This window comes from Martes martes (genome assembly GCF_963455335.1).
Source record: "Martes martes genome assembly, contig: scaffold_219, whole genome shotgun sequence".
Classification (NCBI taxonomy): domain Eukaryota; kingdom Metazoa; phylum Chordata; class Mammalia; order Carnivora; family Mustelidae; genus Martes; species Martes martes.
This window is the reverse complement of record NW_027666407.1, coordinates 64578-77701: the sequence shown is the minus strand read 5'-3', so window position 1 is coordinate 77701 and position 13124 is coordinate 64578. Positions and strand designations below refer to the sequence as shown.

At 37.4% G+C, this 13124-nt stretch overlaps 1 pseudogene across 1 annotated transcript; it reads right to left on the bottom strand.

Moving 5' to 3' along the window:
* Window positions 1-296: 296 nt before the first annotated feature.
* Window positions 297-7153, bottom strand: LOC308338036 (mitochondrial fission regulator 1-like; annotated as a pseudogene). Its single transcript has 2 exons — window positions 6767-7153; window positions 297-1283 (listed from the first exon to the last, which is right to left on the bottom strand). The product of its transcript is annotated as a mitochondrial fission regulator 1-like (transcript).
* Between the last annotated feature and the right edge of the window lie 5971 nt (window positions 7154-13124).

Genomic DNA, 13124 nt, shown 5'->3' with positions numbered 1-13124 from the left:
TCTGCCTACTTGTGATCTCTCTCTGTCAAATAAATACTTAAAATCTTAAAAAAAAAAAAAAGAAAGAATACATTATGTCTCAATATAGGGTTGTGGAAAACTTCAGAACTAAACTTTAAAAAAAAAAATCCCACAAACTTAGAGTGCTTTGTTATTGCTGCATCTAATTAGATTTAAAGGAGACCACTGAATACTAAATTCAGGTATTTACTAAATAGTGTTGATTTCTATTACCCAAGCAGCCCTCAGAAACTGACAGCTGGAATAGGGATAGTTTTCTTAGTTCACTGTTTTTTTTAGGAAGTTGAAACATTTTCAGTTAAAGCCTTCATTTGTCCTGTGGAATCCAACATATGAGGTCCAAACAACACTGTTTCTGAAGTGGTCTCTGATGCAGACTTTGGGACTCCTTTTTCAATTTCACCTTGATTATCCCTTTGGTATAGATAAGAAAATGTCTTCTTCAGACCCTCTGCTAGGAGAACAGCCAGGTCAGTAGCTTCCACCGTTTGAGCTTTATGTCCTGTTCTGACCTTTTAACTGACCTAAGTTCTACAAGGTTCCTATCTTTAAGGATTTCTAGCATATTCCGGTTTCTGCTCTTAACCAGAGTCTTTCCAGCACAGGTTCTTTTCACACCTCTTCCCTCTTTCATTGGGTCAACAGCAGATACTCTTTGGTGCAGCCTTGATGCAGGGAGGGGAAGGGACGGTGGGGACGGGGAAAGTGATGGGACCCAGGGTGGTGCTGCAGTTAACAGATGTGACAGACTCTAAATCAATTGCGATGAGATTTTGCTGTTCCTGCAGGGTCCCAGTTTTGGCAATTTGAATTGTTCTGAGAGCGACAAGTTCATTCTCAAGGGCACAGATCTTCTGCAATGCTTCCTCATTTGCTAGGGCTATCTTCAGATGAGGCTCTTCTAGAGACAGGTTTGGTAAGGAAAATCACCTGCTTGGCGGCTTCTCAAAGAAAGGAAGGTCATCCTGAAGGGGTTGCCTTGATCTGACCCTGTCGACCATCTTGTTAAACCCTTTCCTTCTTCTTTGGCTACCTGCCCAACATCAGCAAAAGGTACCACTACATCCTTTCCTGGATGACTGGGACTCCATTCTTTGTAGGGCTCGTAAGCTGAAACTGAACTCTTGGACACCGGATCTGAGATAAATTAGTACAGTTTTACTTAGGATACGTCGAGATGAACCATATGGCCTCCCAAACCAAAGCACCAGCACCGATTGCATGCTTACTCTAACCTATTGAAAAACCATCCTAATTAGGTGCTTAATTCAGCCAAGCATTTAAATGAAAAGTCTCTCCAAATTTGCATTTCAAGTACTTCAGGCATACATAGCAACAATGGTCCAATAAGCACACTCACCTCATGGCAGTTGGGCACCTTCTTCCAGGAAGAGAGAGACTCTCTTTCCAGGCCCAGCACCACCCCAAGCTGGGGCTTGATCTCAGGACCCTGAGATTGTGACCTGAGTCAAAATCAAGAGTCAGGTGCTTAACTGACTGAACCACCCACAGGTGCCCCAGGAATAGTGTAATTTAAATGAGAACATTAACACAGTTCAGCATTCAATTAAGCACTATTTGCTTCATCATGCAAACATATTTCTCCTTCCAGTTTGAATTAATAATCATCTTGATTAATTTCCAAAGGCAACTTTCCCTTCTTTCCTCCTTTATCTCTATGAAGGTGTTAAAATTCTGTCAGTTTAATATGAAACTGTATAAAAGATGCCAAAGGTAGATTGGGTGGTAATTTTTTTCTGTTGTTCCTATTTAAATTATTATATTTAAATAAATATGCCCCATTCATAATATGATTTGTGACAATGTAGCCACTCTACCTTAATAATCAAATAAGCTTTAAAAAAAATCAAATAAGCTTTAAAATCACTTAATAATGACCAGATACTTAAGTTTAAAATCAACCAGAATGGGGCATCTGGGTGCGTCTGCCTGCAGCTCAGTTCATAATCTCAGGGTCCCAGTATCAATGCCCACCTGCTCAGCAGGGAGTCTGCTTCTTCCTATCCCTCTGCCCCTCCCCCATCATCCCCCACCAATACTTTCTCTCTCTCAGTAAATAAATAAAATCTTTTAAAAAATCAATCAAAATAATCGGGTCAAATGAATATTATTTTAGAAATCAGAGCAAAAGTGAGTTTCTATAGTTTCTGCAACTAAGAAATACAATATACACAACGAAATGTGCCCTGAAAAATTTCCAACATTTTGTATTTAACTCCCATGTTCCTCTGTTTCAAAGGCTCTGCACAATCATTCTGGCTTTTGTCATTTAGTTTTAAATGAGTGGAATCTCACAGCTTGGTTCATCACAATGCCCAATTAACAAGCCTGAAGAAATGTGAGTCCATGAAAACATGAATAGGCATTCTTAAAAGAGAATAATGTGGGTTGCTTTCCAAAGCCTCTCATCAAAATACTTGTTTCAAACCAGTATGTTTTGGGTAGTAGAGAGATGTTTCTCTTTTATCCTCAATTCTTTCTTTTTCTTAGGAATGACTTTCACTGTGTTGTCTTAGAGAGGGAGCATTCTATCCCTGTGTTTTAAAATGAAAGAAACGTCAGTCCATATGAGTGTTATGCTCGAGTTTTCGCGTCTGAGAGACCACCAAGGAGCCAACACTGATGTAATCACACGAGGGTTTATTTGACAAGCTTAAGCTTGGGTCCAAGTATACCCGACACAGCGGAGTAGGAACTTGGACCCCGAACCAGATTACAGTCAGAGTTTTTAAAGGCAGAGTAGGGGTGGACTCAGCACTGGGTGAGGATAAAGGGGATTATGTATGATGTAAGTCTCTGAGGAATTTTGGAAGCAAGGTCTCCAGGACCTTGAGGAGCTAGCTATTGTCTTGGGAAAAGGTTATTCATAACCAGTAATAAAACCTTCTCGTGAGACCCTTTAGATGTATATCAGTGGGCCATATGCTTGGGAATGATTCTTGACACTATCTTGGAGGTTTAGAGATAGTTTCCTAAAGGAATTGTTAAAGTATACTTATAGGATCCTGGTGGGACCTGTCGGGGTAGGGGGTCAGTCAGACTAGGATTGTCCTTAGCAAAACCTCAAGGTGAGGGCAGTTAAATCCCCAGGGGAAAGCCACTCTGTCTGTTTCAAGGGCTTGTAAATAGGTGAGGAATTTTAATGATTTTCTTCTGCCTCTGTTTCCCACTTCATTCCTCCCTGAACAATTTTGACCCTTAAATCTTTAAGGTTGTTGAAGGTGGAAGGTCTCATCTTCTGTAACTTCTTCCTGCTATATAGGGGCATAGAGTTTTCCCTACCTACTCAGGTCAACATTGATCAGTTGAGGAATGTGTAGGGGAGTTTTGAAAGACAGAGACAGCTGAGTCCAGGGGAGACTGCTCAGGTGATCTTCCCAAGTGGAAAGGATCATCTGTGGAAGTTATGACAGCAGAGGAGTTGAAGTCAGGTGAGGAGACATGGGAGAAAACAGCAAAACATGATTAGTGTTACAAAAAGAAAATGAAGCTCAAATAAGTTTTTTGCTATTTGACAAAAAACCCTTTTTCCCGTCCAGGGGTTTAAATCAATCATTAAAGGAGAAAGGGACTGTTTAAAGTGCTAACCTAAGTAGATCAGAACCCAAGAACTATTTTGTGATAATCTGGAACATCAAGATGGCTGCACTTATGTCAGGGCTAGACTCGATGTGGGTACAGCCTTAACACCCATAAAAGTGTATTATTAAAACATAATTTTTCTCTCTAAAATAACCCTCATTTCCAGAGATAGCCAAATCAGGACTAATTCATTTGAAAAACAAGTCCAGTTTTAACAAACTTGGCCCAATTATTTACATAAGCTCAGCAAGAACAGTGAATAATCATATAGATCTTTTAGAATCTGCTTTGCAGGAACTTTTTATAAGGAATCTCTAGGTTGAACTTTTAGTAGCCTCTCCAGGCCAGAAGCCAAGCCATGTACTTGCCATCAGACAAGCCTGTAATACCTGTCAGATTTGGGTGAATTCCTGAGGTTCCCAAAGTATCCTGCCAGGAAGTGACATTCTTTACTCACCTGGTGAGGCTGCTGGGAACTCTGTAAGCAAGGTATCAGGCCAACAGTTCCAAAGGGCTTTATGGCTCCAGGTTTTATAAAGTCAACCTTAGTTCCTTAAAGCTGTCTGGTCATATCTGAGTTTATGCATATCTTTCTCAAATATGACATTCCAGTCAAAGCCTTGGTAAAATAACCAGTGTTTCCAATGGTGTCCAGTTATAAGGAGAACAGATTCTTATTGAACTTATGCAAATGACTGATTGCCATGGAATAAAGAATACTTACTGAGACCTTTTGGTTTCAGAGGGTTCAGATAGAGAGAAACATTGAATGCCTTGATTTATTTACAAATGAGTACTTTTACAACTCTGTAAGTTACAGATAACTTAAGAAAAAGTTTCCCTAGTCTGGAAGAGCATATATTACAGAACCAGTCATGTTTAAAATAAGACAAAACATTAAGAGACACAACACTATAATCTTTTAGTTCATTTAGTCCCAGGTTACTAAATCTGGTGAATGTAGCTTTAGTTAGTTCTGGAAATTCTTACCCATTTTAGTTTAATATATTGAATACCTGTATTCGTCCTGAAAGCACTTTATATGAATCTCCTTAAAGATAAAACTCATTTTACAAGAGAATCAAGATTTTGCTCTCAAGATTTAAATCTTGGGGAAGTTTGTTAAAACCTTTTAAAGCACCTGCCTAGATAAGATTAGGGATGTTAAAGATCTGATAAAACAAAACATAGAAACTGTTTTTTCTGTGCAGGCAAAGAGAAAACCATTTACAGATCAATTAACCTAAGAAAACTTTGCCCTTTTAAACAGAGAGAGAACCAGCTTTTCTATACCAGTCTTTCCTTTTTATTCTTAAGCATGCAGTCTTAAGATAGTGAGTTTTTTGGGTTTCCCTCCCATCGTGAATGATGTAGCAGAAAAAGGGAGGGGGATATTTCAGATGCTGTCCTGCTCGCGTCCCTCAAGGGAACTTAGGAGCATCTTAGCTAAGGTCTGTCCCTATAAGCCCCGGATCAGGCTCTTCCATGGAGTAAATGACCATTATGCCATATGATGCCCCGCAAGACTCAGGGTGCAGCCCACTCAGACTCCTAGCCGAAGCGGTGGAGTCATACAGACAGATTCACACACACAGTTGGAACTCTTCAGATTCATACAGGTTAGACACCTCCCTCTGGGTATCCCTGGCTGATGGGAGGTGATCAGTCTCCCCTTCCATTCTATACGAATGGGTCTGGCTCAGACAGTGGTCCCAGGGCTGTTTTTCTTTCTTTCTTATTCAAACAGGATCAGGCATCTGGTCTTTTTCTCTCTTTCTTAGTCCATCCTGACCATACCTAAATTCCACTCCAAAGATTTCCCTTCACAAACCTTCTACAACTTCTCTTTGCATTCAGGTTTTGTCCCAAGTCATTTCCTTCCAAACAACCATCTCATTTAGAACAAAATTACCTTCTTTTACTTTCAACAAAATGTACTCCCATTCCTTAAATCTTTCTTACATATCTTCTACTTTCCTACACACAGAATTGCTTTCTCCATTTCCATCAGTCTTACAATTAGCAGAATTTTGTACTCTTAGAAACACCTTTAGTTATTTACCAATTATCAGCTATTAACCAATTGTGAATGGTTATAACAGAATTCTTTAGATGCCAATTTATGAATAAGTTAAGGAAAAACCATGCTTACCAACAGATTTAAATATTCTTATTTTCTTTGCTGTAAGAAGTCAAAAGCACAAACCTATGTTCAATACTCAATGCTTTAGCACTTTCTCCTATCTAGAAAAGACCTAGATGTCTAACAAATTTAATTCCATTTGTCATCCAAGCAAAACTTTAAAGTTTCAGATTACCAAAGACTTTGAAAGCTATCTCAGCAACTACCCATTAAAACTTTGAGACAGATAATTAACCATCAGTTTAGTCATCTCTTTGCTAACAAATTTTAATAAATAACACGAGCTTATTTGACCTTCTGTAAACTTTGATTGATGTTTCACGTTTACTGCTAGTAGCTTAAAAGACATGCATATCTTAATTAAACCAACAAACTTAACTTAGTTTAAATACTGATTTACATTCCACCTGGGCCCACTCCACTTTGACTGTTTACCTAAGACACGGGAGGGAGGATCTGGATCCGGGAGTGTTAGGCCCAGGTGCTCTTCTTGCTCCTTGACAGTGAAGAGAGAAGGAGCCGTGATGCAGAAAGCACCGAGGATGGTCTAGAGGCCAGTTATGCAGGCCACAGGCATGTTGACGTAGAAACAGAAGGGGGAGACAGAAGAACAAAGTGCTGCCAGAAGGCAGAGAAAGGATTCCCGGTTTTAGAGCTCATCAACTCCAACAGAGGAGCAGATGCCTTGCTTTCCCATCAGCAAGGGGGAAGGGGTTAGGCAGTCCATGTCGGGCCAGAGAAAACAGGGAATCTTCCCGAAACAAAGGTAGTTTTGGCAGCTGCTTGGGAATATTCCTTAAAGTCTCTGTCTCGAGTTAGACTAACCCCATTTGGCTCCAGTTATAGTCATTAACACGAGAAATGAGTAAGGGAGAAGCCCCACATCTATTAGGAGGAATGGAGAGATAAAAGTCAGAGTCCCCTTACTCTCTGCCTGCCCCATTTCTTCAAACACAACAAACAATACACCAGACAACAAAAAGACAAGACAAAGACAACCGCAGATACAGCGGCCCTCCTGGGGCCATCCAACATCAAAGGATGGCCATTCAGACATGAGAAAGTCCGAAACGTTCCCTTTCGTATGTCTGTGCTCAGGTTATGAGCTCTTTCCCTAATGTCTGAGAAGTGATCAATCATTGGAGACAGAGGAGTTGTCTGCGTCTGTCCCATCATGTCCTCAGTCCACAACAAGACAAATACACTTACGACAATTAACAAGAACACACTCACAAAGACCAGCAGCCAGCTCTCTTCACAGCTGAGGACCTCGTCCTCCTGGCCGACCGCAACAGCAGCCGAGCTTCCAGACATGGGCCCAACCGCAACAGCAGCCAAGCCTCCAGACAGGAGCAGAGGGACATCTCCCAAGACCCCCTGGTCCATGGCCCACCATGCGTCTGCTTGAGCCAGTGTTGACTCCAGATACGGGCCCGACCACAACAGCAGCCGAGCCTAAAGACTGGAATTCCTACAGGCTAAAAAAAAAAAAAAAAAAAAAAAAAAAATGCAGAGTGGAGCTCCCAAAGTATGCACGCAAATAGATAAAAAATGAGTGCACTCACCAGCCGGCACGAAACCCTTCGGGTTGGGGTCCTGGGAGTCTCCCAGATCTCGGTGGAACCTCCAAATGTCATGAGTAGGACAAAATTTATTAACTATTATAAAACACCATGGCCCCAGATAGGATTAAAGGCATGATTAAGTTCTGAAAATAAAATTTTGGGATTTTTTTTTCCTTAAGATTGAAAATCCCTCATATCTTTTCAGTTTAATTTTTACTCATCACCATGAAGTAGGCAAATAGATTGTAAAACATGAAATGAGACCTCAGCTTAGTCACTGACTAGCTATGTGAATGGAGTCCAGTCACTTAGAATCCCAAGGTCTTAATTTATATTGGGAAAGTAAAAGGGTTTGGGCTTAATAGTTATCAAGGATACTTGATCCTTTATTTTTTTATACTTATTTCTATATTTTTATATTTCTACAGAATATATTTCAATATATGTATTTTTATATTTCTCTTTAATTTTCCTATATTGTTTTTCTCAGCATAACCAATTTCCAATAACATATTCTTATTAGTTCTTTTTGCCTCATTACAACCTACTGACACAAAATTACTTGACTCTGTGTTCTGTGTAGGCTCTATTATCAGTTTGAAAGCTATGTATATTTATATTTAATTATGAATTTTGTATTTAATTATGGTCCTTGCTTCTTAATTTTTAAATCATTTCTTATTTAAATTTTGATTATATAAAATATTTACCTTTGTCTTTTACTAGGTTGAAATAAAGTGTCATTAACTGATAGAATTTGGGTGGTGGGTTACTTCCATTTTTTATCCTGCATGAGATTCCTTAATTTCTCTCATACACTTCTTTCTTTCCTTTTAGTACAGTATCTACAAAAAATCCTTCTACTTCCAGCTGAATTTCTTTTTGCTGAGAGACTGAACCCTCCCATTACAGCTATGTCTTGCCCCTCACATGTTCAAGTCCATTTCTTTAAAAACATGAAGTACACCAATTCATTGTATTACAACGTTGTTCTCAACGTTCTGCACTCTTGGTCATGTGCTCTATCCCTGGGGAGATTTCTGTGTCAAATCACCAGCCGCTTCTCCCTGCACTTGTTTTTTTTATTTCTGTACGTCCATTTATTCATTGAACGTATTTGTTGCCAAACGTGCTTTTAGGAATTAGGAATACAGCAGTGAATAAAGTAGATGGAAATGTCTTTCTTTAAGTAGGTTACCTACAGATCGTGTATATTCAGGTATAAATGCATAGAAACCAAAAGTATAACTAATAGACCTGATAATAACATTTCTCCCATTAAAAAAAAAATAGTGGTCAAGTGGTTTTTGATTTGTTTATTTTACTTAAATTCTCCTATATGCATTATATTTTCTGTCCCATGCCCCGCATGGGGCTCCCTACTCAGCAGGTACCCTGCTTCTTCCACTCCCTCTATTGTTTTCCATGCTTGTGCTCTCTGGCTCACTCTCTCTGCCAAATAAATAAATCTTAAAAATATATATATTTTATGTCTTATGTAATTGGAAAGAACAGAAAACAGATTAAATAAAGTTTAGCAAAAACATGCTTTAGGACAATAAAAGTAACACTTTTATTATGACACACTATTACTCTAATGCATAGCTCTCATTCAGACATAGATACAATAAAATTTTTAATTTCACACATTGTGTTTTTATAAAATAAATCACTGTATTCTTTATATTTCCATTCTAGCTATTGTAATGCTAAATTTGTAATAGTGATCTTTTGTTTTGGTAATCTCAAATACTTCTTAGAAGTAAAATTTTATTTTCCTCTTAAAGAAATATTAATTGTCTTTCAAGATTCTTCTAGTAATGCTGTTAAATTCATTTCACAGTTAAGAGACACAAAAAACAGATATTTAAGAAATTTACCCAGACACTCATAGAAGAGAATATGATACATACAACTGGGGAAATACAAATAGAACAGCTATAACTGTATTATGGAGTCTGAGTAAATATCAGAATTTATTCAGAATCACTAAGTAGTAAAAGTACCTGTGGTAAGTGACTTTGCTCTGCTCCACTCTTGGAGACAATGCTGTCTAAAAACAGTACTCAAGTCTATGCTCATTCATCTTTACATAGAGACAAAAGACTGCCTCTATCTTTACTGTATATACTTCACAAAGATGCTAGAATAATTTCCCTAAATAGCCTTTCCTTATATCACCATCATGTTGACAAACATTTTTCTTTCCATGATCTTCACAGCCCCCTCTCATTCTAACTCCCATTCTTACTTCTTATCCACTCCTATGAAAACTGCCCCTTTAATCAGATGCTGATGTCTATTCACACTCCCTTGGACCCGACTTTAGTGCTTCAATACTCCCCCTAATCACCACAGGGATCCCACCATTTCCTTCTTACTTCCTACACATTCTTCAAATTCTTGCTCAAGTCCTGCTTCTCTAGTGACATGTTCTTCCTGCTGAGCAAGGAGCCTGATATGGGCCTCGATTCTAGGACCCTAGGATCATGACCTGAGCAGAAGGCAGATGCTTAACGACTGAGCCACCCAGGCACCCCTAAAATGGGAAAATATCTTAAAAAACTTATTTATTGTGTTTTTTCCCCCCTGCTGCTTGGCACTTCATGATTTCACATTAGTAGTAGATAAATAAAGTGTATTTGAACTAAGCTATAGATTTTGCAATTCTAACCATCAGGTTAAATCTGAGCTTGAGTGAAGTACTAGAGACAGCAAAAGAAGAAGCATACATCCCATCTTTCAGGATATATGTAGTCAGACAGCTGCCTTTTTTGGACCTAAAGTAAATGGATTTTAGCAAAGTCATTGGTCAATAAGAAGGATCGGTCTGACCCTACATTCAGTTTTCATTAAGGAGATTGTGCTCATCATTTCCTAAGAGTTATGATGATCATTCCACAAAAGCAAATCAATAAAAGTCAATAGATAAAATAATCTTTATTATAATAAGTAAAACTACAAACTAAATGGTTTCATGCTTTAGCATTTGCTATTCTGATGCTCACTTGTACTGTCCTTGGAAATATTTTTTTGCTGACATCAAAATGGTACTTATTTTTAATCTATCACAAAGAAAGCATAAATTATAAGCTGCTATAATCTATTAAGAATTAGCTCTTTAGGTAATGAAACTCTCAACATTAGGTCTGACCCTGTCTGTCATAAAGATTCATCATGGAATTTATCATTTTTATTTTCCTTGGATAAATATCAGATAATTATAAAATATATTTTCTGTCATCACAAAAGCCAGGAATTTTTTTTTTTTTTATTGCTTTGAATTGTTATTTGAGATGTCATTTTGGGACATCATCTCATCACATTGCCTGATGTTACTGAATAAGTTAACAGTGTGATATCTGTTTCTAACAAAACTCTGGCTCCCTGCTGAATGATGTATCTCAGTGTTCATTTTAGAAAGCTAACATGAGGTCTTTTGCTTTATCTGGGAACTGTTTACTTCATATTTATGTAATTTATTCTAAAACTGTGCTTTCTTTTCTTGTCATTTGCTAGTTTTAAATTCTTTTTTTTTAAAAGATTTATTTGTTTATTTGAGAGAGAGTGTGCAAGTGCCTGCACAAGCTGGGGGAAGTGCAGAGGGAGAGAGAGAATCCCAAGTAGACTCCCCACTGAGCACAGAGCCAGATATGGTGCTCATTTGCACAATCCCAACATCACAACTTGACCCAAAGCCAAGAGTCAGTCTTGGGACTGACCAAGGGACTAAACCACTCAGGTGCCTCTTGCTTTGTTTTAAATTCTTGATATGTGGATTAATTTTTTTTTTTTTTTGCTACTCAAAATTTAAAAATAGAGGAAGTACTAAAATTTCCAAAGGCAATTAAAATAAATGATTAAATAAATGAATGGAGATATATATTTCACATTTGATATCATAAACTAATTTTATCATTCAATTTTTATTAAGAAAATCACTATTAATTCATGGATTCTGGATTCAGAAGACTCTCTTCCTCAAGACTCAGTTTATGCTTTCATAATTAGACGATTATTCAGTTTTCCTTATACTGATAATGAGTAGGATTAATTTTTAAGACTTTTAATTTATTTATTTGACAAAGAGAGAGAGAATATAAGCAGGGAGAGAAGCAGAGTGAGAGGGAGAAACAGGATCTCCACTGAGCAAGGATCCTGATATGGGCTAGATCTCAGTACCCAGGGATCATGACCTGAGCCAAAGACAGACACTTAACTTACTGAGTCACCCAGGTGCCCCATTTTTTTTAAATTTTAAAAACAGAAGGATAGACATGTTTCTAATACATTTCCCTATATCAGAAACAAAGTAAGCAACCAATGGCTCAAAGTACTTCAATTACTTCTCAATGGCTGATGCAGGAAGAAGTGGAGGCAGCTTTGACCTATAAATGTTTTATTCCAAAGCCAGTACTTCTTCACTGACACCAGGTCCAGAGCCAGTATCATTTCCAATTTCAATGCTTCAGAGCAGTTCATTCTTTGTCTTTTCCTAGCTATGTTTCTGCCTATACATAATTATAGAAAATATCTGGAATGAGTTTTATTTCATGTTAATGATGGTTTGGACCTATTAAAGATCAAAATTCAAAAGAATAGATTTTAAATATCTTATTGGCTTAATTCAATAACTCATGATACGGGGAGCATCCAAGCTAACAGATAAAAAGGAGCTCTAAAGAGCTGTATAAGATGATAGATTTTATAGACCAAAGTGAGCAGAGAGAAGGAAGTTATGCTGGGCTTTTAATAATTGGTTAGAGCATAGTTATTTTCCTTATATGGAGCCAAAATGATGTCTTGGGTTTGGGTCAGATAGCTTGTCCTGAGCAGACAGGTGCTGATTGGTGAAACTAGGCCTTTTTTTTCTGGGAAAGCCAAGAACAGAAATTCAGTTAAGTTTCAGTTTGCTGATGTGGGGCCTAGCATGAACAACTCCATGTGGGGTCACAACTAGATTCTTTAACAGAACTGAAGTTTGGACTTGTAGCGACTTTAACATTTCTTTCCTCTTAACTCAAATTCTTGGTAATGACCATGTCTAAGTGTTAAGAAAAAAATAATAATAATGTTTATTTTATTTTGTATTTAGTTTTTAAATGTTCAATTTAAGAGTGCCTAGTTGGCTCAGTCAGTTAAATGTCTCTTGATTTTGGCTCAGGTCATGATCTCAGGGTTGTGAGACAGAGCCCTGTATTGGGCTGCACACTGGGCATGGAGCCTGCTTAAGATTATCTTCCTCTCCCTCTGTCCCTCTCTCTTTCCCCCTTTCTAAAAAAAATAATTTAATTTGAATATTTAAATAGCCACTTTTAAAGAGATTTAATTTACATGGCTTGATTAGTATCATTATCATAAATTGAGTAGATTAGTTTGTATTCAGATAAAGATATCTAAACACATTTTTTTGCATTTTCTTGAAGAGATTAATTCTCATATATCATTTCTTTATTTTTTTACATTTTAAAGATGGTGTCACTTATACAATAATTATATTGAACATATTAATCTAAATCCACATAAAATAATTTTTATATCTGGATAATAACATTCAATACCTGGTGGTCTGGTGAATAATCATGATTATAATATTTTAAGAGCATGGATAAATTAATATATCTGACCAAGTTGAATAGGCATTGACTAAGCTCTACTTTCTGGAATGTGAGAGTCTAAAAAAGGTAAAGATGAGCATAACAATAAATAAATGAAAAGCAATATCTTTATCAAAAACAGTAATATAATTTTGGAAGTTCCTTACATGTTACACGATCTTACTTGAGGTATTG